The sequence below is a fragment of the Triturus cristatus genome, chromosome 3_1 (assembly GCF_964204655.1).
Source record: "Triturus cristatus chromosome 3_1, aTriCri1.1, whole genome shotgun sequence".
NCBI classification, from domain to species: domain Eukaryota; kingdom Metazoa; phylum Chordata; class Amphibia; order Caudata; family Salamandridae; genus Triturus; species Triturus cristatus.
In genome coordinates, this window is record NC_140583.1 from 805,116,682 (window position 1) to 805,131,206 (window position 14,525).

The following is a 14,525-nucleotide window of genomic DNA, read 5'->3' on the forward strand; positions in this document are numbered from 1 at the left end:
TATGCGTTGCTTTTAGGCATATTATAAACGTCTGCATTTAAAAATCACGTCGTGTGGCGCTGGTGTACGCGTTGCTTTTAGGCATATTATAAACATCTGCATTTAAAATTCAGGTTGCGTTTGTCGCTTGAGCAATTGCACTTTTCCTGTTCCTATAAAGCGTTTTAGCGATTGCGTATTATTTCATTGGTAAACTGCTTTTGTGAGGAAAATATATTTTTGCTCTTCGTGTTTGCCGCTAACACAGGTAATGTTTACTTGTATGTAAAGTACATTTTACGGAAGACTTTCAGGTAAATGCCTATTAGTTTCTATTACTTTAAAAACTTACCACAATGCACTTGCCTGTATTTATTTGCCGCTTTATGAACGTTGTTTACACGTACTTTGTTTAGCTTATGTGCGCATTATCTTTACCCAACTTATTGATAGCGTTTAATTTACTTGTTGTGGTTGATTTTTTATTTTTTGCCAGGTTGCTAAACATTAATAGACGTTCTTCGTTTATCTTGCGCGCATAATTTGATTAACTAGCTTATTTATAGCATGTTGTTTACTTATGTGCTTGCTTTGTAATTAATTGTTGGTTTGAGGAGCATGGTTTAAACGTATTTGCTTTAGCTTGCGCATATGATATTTTTACCTGGCTTAATGATGGCGTGTTATGTACTTGTTGTGCAAAACCTATTAATAAGCACATATTTATTCAGTTCTATGCTAAAGCTTAGTTTGCAATATACATATTATTGCTTACAACATGTTTCGTTTCAATGTGTAATGCTTTTTAAAATACAAGATAGATAAGGTTGCTTTTATATTCAGAAGCATCTATTTTTACGCCAATATATATACAGCGCTATTAGCTTTGAAGATAATAAAATAACAATGCGCCTGTAACCAATATGTTTTACTATTTATCGTACAATATACTAAGAACATTTAATTTGTACATGCATAGTTTTGCTTATGCTGTTATACCACCAAAGCGTAATACTCATGACTGAAAACCTGCATGTTGTGTCTTTAGAAATATTTAGTAATTTTGTATTACACCTCCCTCTGTTATGTTATGCGCATGCTGTACTCTATGCTACGTTAATAAGCATCTGTTACTGTTGCATTCAAAAACATTTTCCAAACCGAGTACCTCAGATTTAGTAGATATTATAAGCAGGATGCATTTCATTTTCCAAATTTCCTCTATATTTTTGCTCTCCGCTTTTCTTTCACCTTTCGGTTTTCCCATATGTTTTTGTCGCTCTGTCTTCTGCCGTATATTAGTTATTAATTAACTATATTTAGGTGCCCACATGTACCTTTCTTTTACTACTACATATACCTATACTCCGTTTTACCAGTCCACCTTGTTTTATATTATAGCAACGAAACCATATACAATTAGAACTCTCCATCATGCTGCAATTCCTAACATGCTACACACCTACTACCCAGCATTCCCCCGGCATTCCCCAAATTGCTTACTATACAACTGTCTATCTTACTGCTACTTTCGATTACATTTGCTACTGTCCTCACCGCGCCTTTATTAAACTGCATTCTCCACTACTTTCCCAAAATTTCGGTCAAAACTCCATTTGCATTTCGTATTTATCCCTTTGCACTCTCCTACCAACACTACTATTTAAGTATAATCCTTACCCCCTTGCGACCTAGCTCTTACTCTGTCTGCAGTACATAAACACTGCACCACGAACGCCGTAACTACGCCATATCTTTTGTCTTCCTGCAACATTAACTACCTTTACCTTATCCTTACTACAACTGTTTCGTCATGCTAAAACTGCACGCTTCTCTCAACGTAATAATATATTAAGCTACTTACAGTTCGCAGCATTTAAAATAGCATCCGTACGAAGTTTCCATGTGCGCATCCAGCTAACGTTCGCATTGTGCTTGTGTATGGCATCGAAAGCAAAACGCTCTCAGCAGCAATGTGCACGAGCACGCCAGCGAGGTCTTATCACATGATTTTTTTTTTTCTCTAGCATACGTTCAACGGTGACGAATAGTTTTCAGATAAATGCTCGTTGTTATCAAAAATAGTCTACAAATAAAGATACGTTTTAAATTTTTGCTTTTACAATGTTGCTCTTTCGGCAACGCACTAATTAGATGCATGTTTGAACACATAACGTAAACACGTGTAAACGTGTATAAAGTCTTTGCTTAAAAGCGGAGAAACATAACAACAAAAGCATTGAAAGCATGCAGAGTATATCATTATACAAAACTATATAATGCCCACAGGAACGAATCTTATGTGAGACATCGAATCAGCCACCATTATAACCATCACTTACCATGAATGTTTGCATGCTTGTTAAAATAAATAATTTTAATATCTTTACAAAATGTTGCTACATTGCCCACAAACTTGCATATTAGCTTGCTATACACTATAACTATTGCCATGCAGCATTATCGACATTTTGCCAGCAGTGTATTATAAAGCTGTACATACTATACGCTATATTTACTATATGTTCTAACAATACTTGCAAATTGCAGCATCCATGTCAACTTAGCATCTGTTCTTATGTCCAACGTTGAATCCGCCACAATTCTAAGCATGCCTTATCCTTTGTTTTACCATACTAGTACCAATTGCTGCTTCGAATATAGATGCATAATGTTGCTCATTACTATACTTGCCTGCAAAACTCCTATTTCAATGTCTTTCCTGCAGTGGACATGCACTAAATGCAATCCGGCTGTCAGGCACCAAGTAGCATGCAGCGCATAACAACTTGTAACTCTTCTTTGCAAACCTTACAATCTCTGCTGCCTCATTTTCATTATGCTGCTTATAGCATCAAACGTGCATCAGCAGGCACATCTCTATGTCCACAATATCAATCCTTTTGAAATTGCTTGTTATTTTTGAACAACAAATTGTTACTTTACCAAACTATTGTATGCATGATCTATCGGCTTTAGAAAAATATACCTAAATCGAAGCTTTACTATATAGCACTGTTTACTAATACTTTATTGTTTGTTGACCTTTATATAACAAAAACTACTTGTATTGCAAAGTACTTTCTAAATATTTTTTAAATATGGTGCATTAAAATATATTTAAAAAAAGCAGTTTAGCCTTATAAAACAATGTATATACATATCTATCAACAGTAGTCTGTTCATTAGAAAAATACAATATGTCTAGTATTTACCTTCTTATTAAAATGTTTTCAACAAGAACGATTATTGTACAAAAACTGATTGGAAAAATGCACACAAAAAAAATTATTCAAATTGTTTACTTTTTTACAATTAGTTACACATAATATTCGTTTAAAAAATATACTTAAATTACAATGTGTATTAATATAACAAAATAATTATTAATGTTATTACAAAATAATGCATGTTTACAAAATAAAGTTTACAAAACCAAATTCCTAAGATATGCATTATTAATAAACTAAAAACACTAACATTTTACAGGTACACACATTGAGAAAGCTGAAACTATTATACTTGCATTCTTATTTGCAATACCAATAGCTCCAACTTTCATAATGCGAGACCTATTGCATTGCAAATGCTTGTTTTTCTTGTATCTTGGGATTTTGAGGCGAGGTGCCATTTTAGAGCAGAGGTTTCTTTGTTGAATGTGTTTGGTGATTTTATTCCTGATGAAGAGCGATCCCATTCCATGTATTGCTTTGTGGGTGATACAAAGCAGCTTGAACGTAGATCTTCTGGCAACCGGTAACCAATGCAGGGCTTTCAAGGCAGGTGAGATGTGGTCTCGCGGTTTGATATGCAAGAGTAGTCTTGCAGCCGAGTTCTGAATCCGTTGTCCCAGCGTTTTTTCTAGGTTTTAAGTGTAGTAACCTATAGATATAGTAAACCTATATCTAAAGTAAGTGGTGCATGCACCATCATACACAGGCTGCCATGGCAGACCTGTAGTTCCATTTTACATGGCCTCTCATGGGTGGCATAATACATGCTTCAGCCCATGGGAGACCTCTGGGGTACCTATGCCCTGGGTACATGTGTACCATATACTAGGGACTTATAAGTTTACCCCAGTATCCAATCTGGAGTGTACCTAAGTACATGTCAATATATGTTAGGGAGAAAGCAGATAGACTGGGTTCCGGATAAGCAGGATCCCAGTCAGACTAGTCAAAAACAGTGTTACATCAAGCAAAAAGTAGGAGTAACCATAAGAAGCAGATTCTACTTTCCTATACTGTAACATTACATTTTTTGTTTTTAACCTGCTAAACATTGCAACAGACTTGGTCGTGTGTGTGTGTATATGTATGGGTGTGTATGTGTATGTGTATGTATATATATATATATATATATATATGTGTGTGTATGTATATATATCTATCCTACTAGCGGTCGCCAGTAGGTGGACCTTGTTTTTATTCAAAAAGCGCCTTTTCTTTTACCAATATCTTTGGTGCCGCTTGATGAATCTTTGCGAAAGTGTTTAAAACGAATGGCCCGCTCACTTCAGCTGCTTTGTTGAAAGTTTCAAGGTGATTATTTAAGTGGGGGCCGAGGAAAAAAGGGGGGGTCCCAAAATGCTTTTTCTCCATGTTAATTTCCATAGGCAACTTTAGACATGGCTACAGCCCAAACTGCTGAACGGATTTATACCAAATTTTGCAAATAGGTAGCTGTTGGTCCAGAAAGCACTCTGTGTTAAATGGTGTAAATCCGTTCAGTAGTTCTTGAGAAATGTAAACGTTTCTCAAAAATACAAATATCCCCGCGGGGGATCCGCAAACCCTCCTGATCATGTGCCTGCAATCTGATTGGCTGCCATCAGTTCCAACCAGGAAGTATTGGCAACCATCTTGTGACTTGGTTGAACCGAGTCGCAGAAAAAAGGTTAAAAAGCAATACAAACCCCGGGGACTGCCTCCTCCGTGGGGCTATGTTTAAAAAGTAAAGTGTGGGGGGGCTTGAACTCCCCCACTCAACCCCAGGGACCACCAACTCCCTAGGGCTACACAGATGATGGGATGGGGGCCCACTTACTGAGAATAGACCTACTTCTGCAGATATTCCTGAAGAGGGGACACGGACCTATGCGGTGTCAAGAATGGGAGCACCCCTTTAATCCTGCAAAGATGGGGTATACCTTATTAGACTTCTCCCTTATCCAGTCAGTGAGCTTATATTTGCGCATGCGTAATTTATTTTCTTTATATAATCATGTGTGGGTGATGCACAGACGGGGGGGCACTGGGTTGGGGTCTACGCGGCAGCACACCACTTGTAGTTACTTCCCTCCCTTGGTTTAATTATTTTGTCCTCCTTTTGTTTGGCCCGATTCCCCTGTTCTGCTTCTGTTTTATGATACCCTTGCTGTACATGCGTTTTCATGCGTCCTCTGTGGCACTTTCACCATAGGTGGTGTCCAGATTGGTCTCACATTTATGGTTACGCTGTTTACCCGGCATGCTACACTTTATGGCTTTGTAAATTTGGAACACCTCCTTCAACGGGGGCCACTCCAGTGGTCCCACCAGGCATGCAAAGGTTTGAATCTTGCTTTTTTCGATGTAACACAATGCACAACTTTTCGTAGAATGACACAACCCTTGACATTTATCTTGCCAGACAATGTATGTTCTGTGCCACCCAATGGAGCATTATTACATATTGTTCCTAACTTTAAACTTATGATTTACGCCCTCAAGTATCATCCTCTCCTGTTTATTTGTTTCTACTCATCCGAAATGAGTTACATACTGGCTAATACCATGGGCATTAAATTAATGCTGTTGCATTGTTGCTAATATGATTGTCATGTATACTGTATATTTGACAAAATGTTAATAAACCGATTTAAACAAAAGGAGGGAGATGTTCTATGAGAGCTCCAAAATAATGATCTTCCCTGAATACTCCCTTGGGGTCCAGCGTCAACAGCGTACGTTCAACTCCGTGAAGGCCAAACTGCGGAGCCTCCACAGCCTCCTCTTGTAATACATGCTCTTATCCCCGCTAAGCTCTTCTTCGAAAGTCCCGAGGAGGCCAAGAAGTGGCTGGAGGAACGTCCGGGAGAGAGCTTGGCATGTGCCCCGGCGAGTAGGAAAGGTCCCAACCCCAAGACTGGGGGCACCCTAAGAGGAGAGGTCGCCATTCGCAAAGGAGGGTTGCAGGTATACCATGGCGAGATAGGGGCCCGAGAGGCGATTGAAGGTCTCTTCGGACTCTGTGGGCGACAGAGAGGTAACTACCAAGAGGATTAAGACTGCAGCTTTGGAGTGGGGATCCACACATTGCTATAAAAGTGATGACCAGGGATCGAAGTTGGAAACCCTCCCATCCTCTGTCGGTCGCCATTGCATATCTAGAACACGAAACTGAGGTTCCCCTTTAAGATGCCACAACATCCTCACTGGCGGTGACATTATAATCGTGTGACTGATGGTTTGATCTGGGGCCAATTAGTATGATTCTACTTGCTCCGTCATGGGCGGCTCAGTGAGTTGGAGTGGTTGTTGTGTTTTTCTTTACTAACAGGAACAAAGCCACCGCTTCTAGGGCCAGCTGAAGTTTTTGGAGCTGAGCTAGCGGGAGGGTGTGGTGGGCTATAGACTCGCAGGGTTCTTTGTGGGGTAGGGTGTGGGTGGAATGGGTTCTTGGTTGGCGATTTAGGGCGGGCTATGTTGATTAGGGGGCAGGTACAGATATGTCAGTTCAGCATTAGGCAGGTTCGGAAAGCTGGTACAATGCTGGGAGAAATTCCTCAGTCAAGTTGCCGGTCTCTACTGGGACCACATGCAGCACATCCTTCAGCAGTTACTACTTAGGCACTTATCACTTCTCTTGCACATCCCGCCTCCATTTTCAGGGCCAAGATGAGTACTCCACCATTAGCAGATCGGACCCTGTCGATCTTGTCCAGGAATGTGAATGGCCTGGGTGACCAGGTCAAGAGAGGCTTGGTGACCCGATGCATTCGACGACTAGAACTGGATGTGGTGCTCATACAGAAGACCCATTGTAGGAAAGTAGGATCTGCTTTTATGGTTACCCCCACTTTTTGCCTGGTGCTATGCTGTTTCTGACTAGGCTGACTGGGAGCCTGCTAATCAGGACCCCAGTCTCTGTGCTTCTCCCCTAAATTGGTATGGTAAGTACTTGGGTACATCCCAGATTGGACACTGGTGCACCCTTGTCAGTCCCTAGTATATGGTATTGAAGTACCCAGGGCATAGGTACAGCAGGCGTCCCCCATGGGTTGGAGCATGTATTATGCCACCCATGAGGGACCACTCAAACTGTAACTACAGGCCGGCTTTGCAGCTTGTGTAGGCTGGGGCTAGCACCACATACAAAAGATATAGGTTTCCCTTTATCTATCTCACTGCACTTAAAACCTATAAATCACCCCTAAAGCAGGCCTTTCAATCCTGAAGGCCGGGTGCTCGGTTCTAAGTGTGAGGGTGCACCTGCATGAGCATGATACCCCTACCGCCTTCGAAGTCCCTTCTCCTGGGCTATAAGTGCATCCGCCATTACGATTATAGAGTGGCCATGTGTCATTACGCAATGACCATCTCTAAACTGGCTGTAACGAACCCTATAATCTTTGGTATCAAACATGATGGAATCATACCCCCATACCGTAAACCGTGTGGGAGGTATGATTCCATGCACTGTAAAGCTCCTCCAGGAGGCCCTCAGTGCTCCAGGTACCAGTCTTCTAGACCCAGACAGCACAACATGGATGCTGCCGACCAGAGAGACACGATTCTGCCCTCCTGCTGCTGAGCTAAGCTCGAGCAGGGGAAGGCAGAACAATAGGTATCCTGTCACAGGGAGGTGTGACAACCTCCCAGACAGGATTTAGTGTATTGGGGCTGGGTGTGAGCGCTTGCTAGCGCCACACAGTCTGCTTGAAGGGTAAATTTGGTGCCTTCCTTGCATAGTCCAGTTCAAACCAGCTAAGGGAGCCGTTGGCTCCTGCTCTGGCGTGAAACTGGACAAAGGACATGGGAGTATCCTCCCCGCTATCTGATACCCTCCCCTGGGAGGGAACCCTGAATCATCCCAACCCTTTCCTCTGGGTACTTAAGGGCTTACCTGAGGGTGGGTCCCCAGAATCGTCATGGGACAAGATTAATTTCAAAACACCACTTCTTAAACCGCCTAGGCACTCTGGATTTGGCTCTGGGCATCAAGGCTGCAACTGGTCCTGCTGCTCCTGATCCCATCGCCCTTCTCTGCTGCAACTTCAGTGCCTGTGCTCTATACAGGAACCTTCCAATGCCTGTTGGTGATGGTGGGTAGGCTTTGTGGTGGGGAGATGGGTTGGAAGCTTAATGCCTGGGATCTACGGGACCAGTGGGACTGAGGGTGGACTCCGAATTCTACTTCCAAGAAAATGAAGGTTCAGTCACGTCTAAAGTAGTGCTCGGGGAGGCCTATATAACAGTCTTTCGGGACAGTGCCCAGAACCTTAAAAAGGAAGAGGGAGGTGGGAGCCCTGGAGAAGTTCAAGCCGCTACATCTAAACTGAACTCGAACAAGACCCCGGGACCCAATGGGGTTCCTGCAGAATTCTAAAAGCATTACCTAGGGCTGGTAGGATCTCATCGCTTGAACATGTACTTGGAAGCTGATAAACAGGGCACCCTCCCACGTGACCTTCAATCGTTATTTGAGGATTATGGGGGACACTCGGTTTACCGCATCAACTGGGGCAAATCCGTGCTTTATCTTCCACAGAGTGGGATGGAGGTGCCCTCGCTCCCTCGTCCTCTGACATATGTAGCCCATGGATTAAGATACTTATGAATATACATGGTGCTGGAGAGTGAAACTTGTTTTGAGTGCAGTCTTCGGAGGTGCAAATCTGCTGAGAAGACATGGGAATGTGGTAGGGGTTGCACCTTACGCTGCTGTGGAGGGGTAGCAGTGTTTGAGATGATCTCCTTCCCCTAATTGCTCTACACACTGCAAAAAACATTACCGGATTTACACCCCCCAACCCTCCCGAGACCTGATGGGCGATTCAGGGTGACATGCGGGTTCTGCTATGGGATGGCAAAGACCCCAGAATTTCTCTTAAAATCCTACAACACAATCCATATAATAGCTGGTTGGCATTTCCTGACATACATTTACCAGAGGGCAGTATTTTTATGACTTTATAGAATTTATGTATATAAGTTGCTGACATCTATTATGATTTATTTTGTATTAAATATTAAAGATTCTTAAAACTTAATCAAGATTATGGTTGTTCATTATTGAAGTTTTTTTGAAAGTTAAGGCTCGATTCTATTGATGAGTTGTCCCCAGCCTATAGTGAGATATTCTGCTTATTCTTATCAGAGGCAGGTTCTATTCTTTGTTGTTTTAGGTTGCCTGACATACATGCCTACTATTGGGATGTCCACCTCATAAATGTAAATGATTGCTAATTTGCTCCCGTGGACCCCTCAACCTTCAGGCTAAAGCGGGCGCAGTGGTGTAAAAGGTCCTGTTTACACTATTTTTGTGGAGGCAGGGCGACTCAGGGTTTCATCCCTGCCTCTCGGTTCCCTATTACGACCTGGAATATGACCACCATAGGGTAACACGGTAAACCTTCGAGGGAAACTCACTCATGGGAGAGTCATTGGTTTCCCAAGATATAAAAACTGAGGGGATTCAAGGCTTGGGAGTTGATCGGAATATCCAGGGTTGGAGAGCTGATTGAAGATGGCGATACCAAGCTGTTTTCCTTGCTCCAACAAGAATACGGACCGAACGTAAATAAATTCCTAAAAAATGCTCAAATACGGTAAACGTGGGGGTCATATCCCAGAATATGCCTCTCTAGAGGGACGACTTCTACAGGCGGTATTAGGGAGGGATGCGATTTCCCTCAAATACAAAACTCTCAATAATAATATGCCTGACACCATGTATAGCTGTGGGGAAAATGAGTGGCGGAGGTGGGGCAACTGGAGGCCATAGATTGGGAAGCGGCCCTAATACACCTAGGGAAGTAGCAATCGAATCACGGCTACGTATAGTGCATTTTAAAATACTCCACTGAGTGTACTATGATAGAAGTCGATGCATGCCATGGGAAGGGCGCAGACCCCGCATTGTTTGAGAAGCTAGGGGGAAGATGGTTCCTCCTTTCATTCGCACGCTCTAGAGCTGCCCCCTGATGCAGGACTACTGGGTGCAGTCACCGGGGAACTCAGTGGAGTGTTCTCGGCGCATATTCCACTGGACCTTAAGTTAATCATTTTGGGGATTCCCAGTTATATTGATCTACCTCGGGCTCAGCTCTTGCTCTGTGGTCTTGGTCCAGTAGTAGCTAAAAGAGGCATAGCTTGACACTGGGGAGAGGGGGGTGGGGATGGTACGGGAGTGCCCAACTGTACAAGAATCGAAACTGGGATTGGATATGTACATGGTGGCTGAAAAAGTAACTTGTGCCAGCAGGGGCCACCCCCGAAAATGTTATACGGTGTGGGGTGAAAAGATTCGGTACTATTCTTTGGAGATGTGGTGACCTGATGGGTGCGGGTGTGATGTTGACTGATGTTATATATTGGTTCTTACTATTACTGCTTAACCTGCACTGGCATCCTGGGTTGTGAGTTGTTAGAGATTGATACTGTAAACAGGTCAATAGGGTTGGACTCCAGACTAAATATATGGGTTTTTTCTATGCTCCGGTTGCATTGTTTGAAAATTAAAATATAAATCTAAAAAAAAGACAATTCACTTAAATATATTTGTTTTCTTAGGTAGAATATGTTCTGTAGAGGCTGTCACCAAAGAATCCATATCGAAACGTATCTGACCAACTGCAGCACCCTGCAACAAGGAATCCTAATGTTGCCCTAAGGTAAGTGTTACTGAGACCTGCTGTCTTCCACGTTTGGTGTTTGGTATTCTCTACCTTTTATCTATTTATTTTTTGAAAATTATTTTTATCATAGAGTGTTTTATAAAGCATGAACATGACCCAAGGTTATCCGAGAGCTGTACAGAAGGTTGATTGAACAAAAAAGATAGGCATAGACAAGTACATCAAAAGTAAAAAGACACAATAGGCTGTTACAACAGATATCACAATAAATGTTCGTCATTCAATTAATATTCCATTAATAGGCACTGATCTAGCTTCTTCTAGAGCTGCTGCTCTGAAACTATTCAGATCCAGGTACCCAGGGCATCAATGTTTTAAGTGGGGATCTTCTGTGAAGAAAGTGCTTCTGACCGTTCTAGAAATTGCTGACATTATGACGTCCGTTGGGCCCTGGGAAGTTTATGAAGGGAATCTATTCATTAGGATCTTTTTCACCTCTTTTTTTAAAAAAAGTGGGTCGATTAGTTTGAACGCACCTTGGGTGGTAAGGAGTTCCAGATCCTTGGCGTCTTCTCGGGAGAAGTACCTTGCTATGGAAACCCTATATTGACAAGTAAAGCAATTCTTTGGACACATTGACTCTCCTCTGCCTCATTGCCACTCACTGCTCTTTTTAGGAGTGGATTTTCATGGCAGAAACAGGGGTTGCCCCATAGCCTTTCTATACACTGATGAGGCTGAATAGAGGCACAAAAGAAAAGCAATAAACTGTAATATTCTGTATGTTGAGCATGCTTGATGTTATGAACATTTTCATTTTTTTTTTTTTTTAGAATCAACTTTGGGAATTTAGTTACTGGGGAATTGAGTAGCAGCTGACCAAAATCTTAATATCAAAAATTGGAGACGGGGAAATAAAAATAAATAATATATCATCTGTAAGCAGACATATATATCGTAAGATATCTTCTAGACACTGCCTATCATGCGCTGTTTTCTTTCCAACTTTAATTTATTTTAAGTCCTAGCTGGTTCACACTTTCTATTACTTTAATGGCTTAAGTTGTTATACCAACAGTGATGAAAATAACAGAGTAATATAGTAAGAAACCAGTCATAAGTTGTACGCTGTTTTGCAAGCTGTTTTCTGAACACCAACAGTAAAAGTGGGGTACCATATTACACCTATAGGTATTTGCTGGAAAACATACTGCAGGGCATTGCCAACTTCCTGGTTCTCAACTCATCTGATAGTCTGTAACTTGTAATGAATATTGATCTTGTTAGTCATTTAGTCTCCTGCCTTCCTCCATCAGTGTTTTATTCCTCAAGTGTACCTTCCAGGTTGACATTTTCTATGTTACTGTATGGTGCATGGCTCATTTGGCAGTTTGTTTTAAGTATAGTAACATTTACTGCAATGTTTTCCAAGGCAGGCTGTGCTTAATGTGCAACATTCTATGGGAATCGAATCGTATTGTTATTCTAGGGACAATTGGGTGAGCACGGGACACTGTTTATTTGGTCAGAATTGCTGCTCCCTGGAAATTATAGTCATTCAACTTGATTCGGCAGCCCAATTTTGTTCTTTTAGAATCTGTAAGGGAATTAATGTAGTGGCCAGTAACAAATAAACCAATACTTTATCTTTAGACATAGGTCACACCAGCAAGGGTGACTCAGGTGTACCATGCTGTACAAGCTCCCCTCTCCTATGGACTGTGTTTTCGAGCCATCCAGTAATTTCCACTGACGTAACTCTTTCAGTGAAGGCCACCTGCTTCACCAAAAATCTGCTTTTACCTCGATAATTCAAGCAAGCAAGCATAATGTCTTGCATTAAAGATACTTGACTATTTAAAGCAATGCTTTTAAAAAGAAGAATAATATTACCCATCTTTGCTGTGATTGTAGTTTCGATTTCGATTTTGGTGTGAAAAGCTTATTTTCTTAGTACACTAATTTAACAAGACTTTTATTCGGTCTGAGATAGAGAATCTATATGCCCCTGAGTTTTCAAGGATGATTTGATACTAGGTAAAGCTTTTTAGGACAGTTTACAAAGCCAGCCTTTGGCAAAATAACATTTTTCTTTTCGGCACTGTGAAAGGAAGCTTGTAGGGACATTGAAGTCTTTTTTTTAGGGCTTGCGAACTTATTATTTGCATTTCAAAACACAGCAAGAAAGTAACAGTTTATACAACACCCCTCACTCCGAGCCACATCATCATCCAGTTGCCTGGAAATTCACCTAAATCCCAACCAGAAGTTTGTTCCGTCAGTTCGAAAATAGGGAATCCTAAGTACTCAAACTAATACCACTACCGGTCACTTCTTGTGGCAGGCACTGCATTGCCCTCGGAGTCCCTTGGAAAGTTTGTGATCTGGCCTCATTTGTGAAGTTTAGCGATGCAGCCCATTTGGTGAAAAATTCGAGCACTCTTCCTGCAAAGTCCTGAGCAATTTTCTCCATTCTTATCAAGTGCCAGAAGTCAGTCCCATGCAACTGGATGGTTTGCTTTCCCCACCTACCTAGTAATGTCTGTTTGGTCACTAGCAGAAGTCTCAACACCACTTTCTTAGTACGCTTCAGTGTTCATCTATACTACTCTTTGTTTTTGATTATTCTTTAATACATATGTAGCAACTGGGACTATGATCAGAAGCTGCAGGTTTTGAACATTACTTCCTTTTGTGTGACAGTGAGCCCATGTCATGGCATTCCCTCCAAGCTTTGAACCATCTATTGTATAGTTCCAACAGTAAAGAAATTTATATTTTTGGTTCCAGTCCTGATTTTTTAATTTTATTTAAGAGGTGTCACAGACTGTACATTTCTTTGCAAACATGCCATGATTTATTTTCCATGCACTTATCAAATAGACTTGGATATTTTTTTAAATATGTTTTGTCTTTTCCAATAGAAGTGCAGGTCGTCGAATCGTGGAAACTTTGCCATCATTAACAAATGACTTTCAGTGTATAAAGTCCTATCTTTCCTGTGCCAACAGTAGTTCAGTAGTAGACACACTTTTTGAGGGAGCCCTGGTATTCACCTCCACAGTTCACTTGAGCCCTAAAATGGTGCATACTGGACTCTCTCAGTTGGTGCCCCCACCTGAGTATTATTGTGTTTGAAATGCTTCTGAAAGTTATTGGCTTTACCACCAAACCCAGAATTTTGCATAAAACCTCTGAGCACACTGCCCAAGCATCTTCTGATACAAAAGTATGACTGTACTAATCATTTGCTAAAACAGTCATTTTTAGGTCTCGCCTGACCCAGCGCTTGCACTGGTCTGGCGAGACTTTAAGTAAGGGCTTAAAAAAATGCTACCGCTGGCCACAGCTTGCAGTGCATGTGCGCGCGCTCGAGCGCTCTTTTGTAAAACAGTCTGAGTTTTGTGCAGAGTTTTGCTGGTGCCTCTTTACCCTGGTATCACACTAAGACATTTACAAATCTCTGTAATGTTGTTATTTGGTGATTTTCACCACACTGCTCTTTCTCGGCACTGGTCCATCTAAAGAGCTCTCACCCAGGGCCGCTGTTCTGACTTGCAGCGTGTGCTTAAAAAGGCCTTTGGCACAATACGTTCCAGCGGGGAGCTGACGCAAGCCCCTCCTTGAACGATCGTTCATGGAGTTGGTACAGCTACTGCAGAGATTTTCTCAAGCTGCAGGATCACATTTTTGAATCCCAGCG

At 41.7% G+C, this 14,525-nt stretch overlaps 1 protein-coding gene across 1 annotated transcript in view; it reads left to right on the forward strand.

Annotated features, from left to right (window-relative positions):
- Positions 1-14,525, forward strand: part of USP40 (ubiquitin specific peptidase 40) — a 667,009-nt gene that overhangs the window by 6,029 nt on the left and 646,455 nt on the right. Inside the window, exon 2 of the mRNA XM_085646205.1 lies at positions 10,758-10,858. The gene's annotated coding sequence lies outside the window, so the exon portion shown is untranslated. The remainder of the gene's footprint in view (positions 1-10,757; positions 10,859-14,525) is intronic.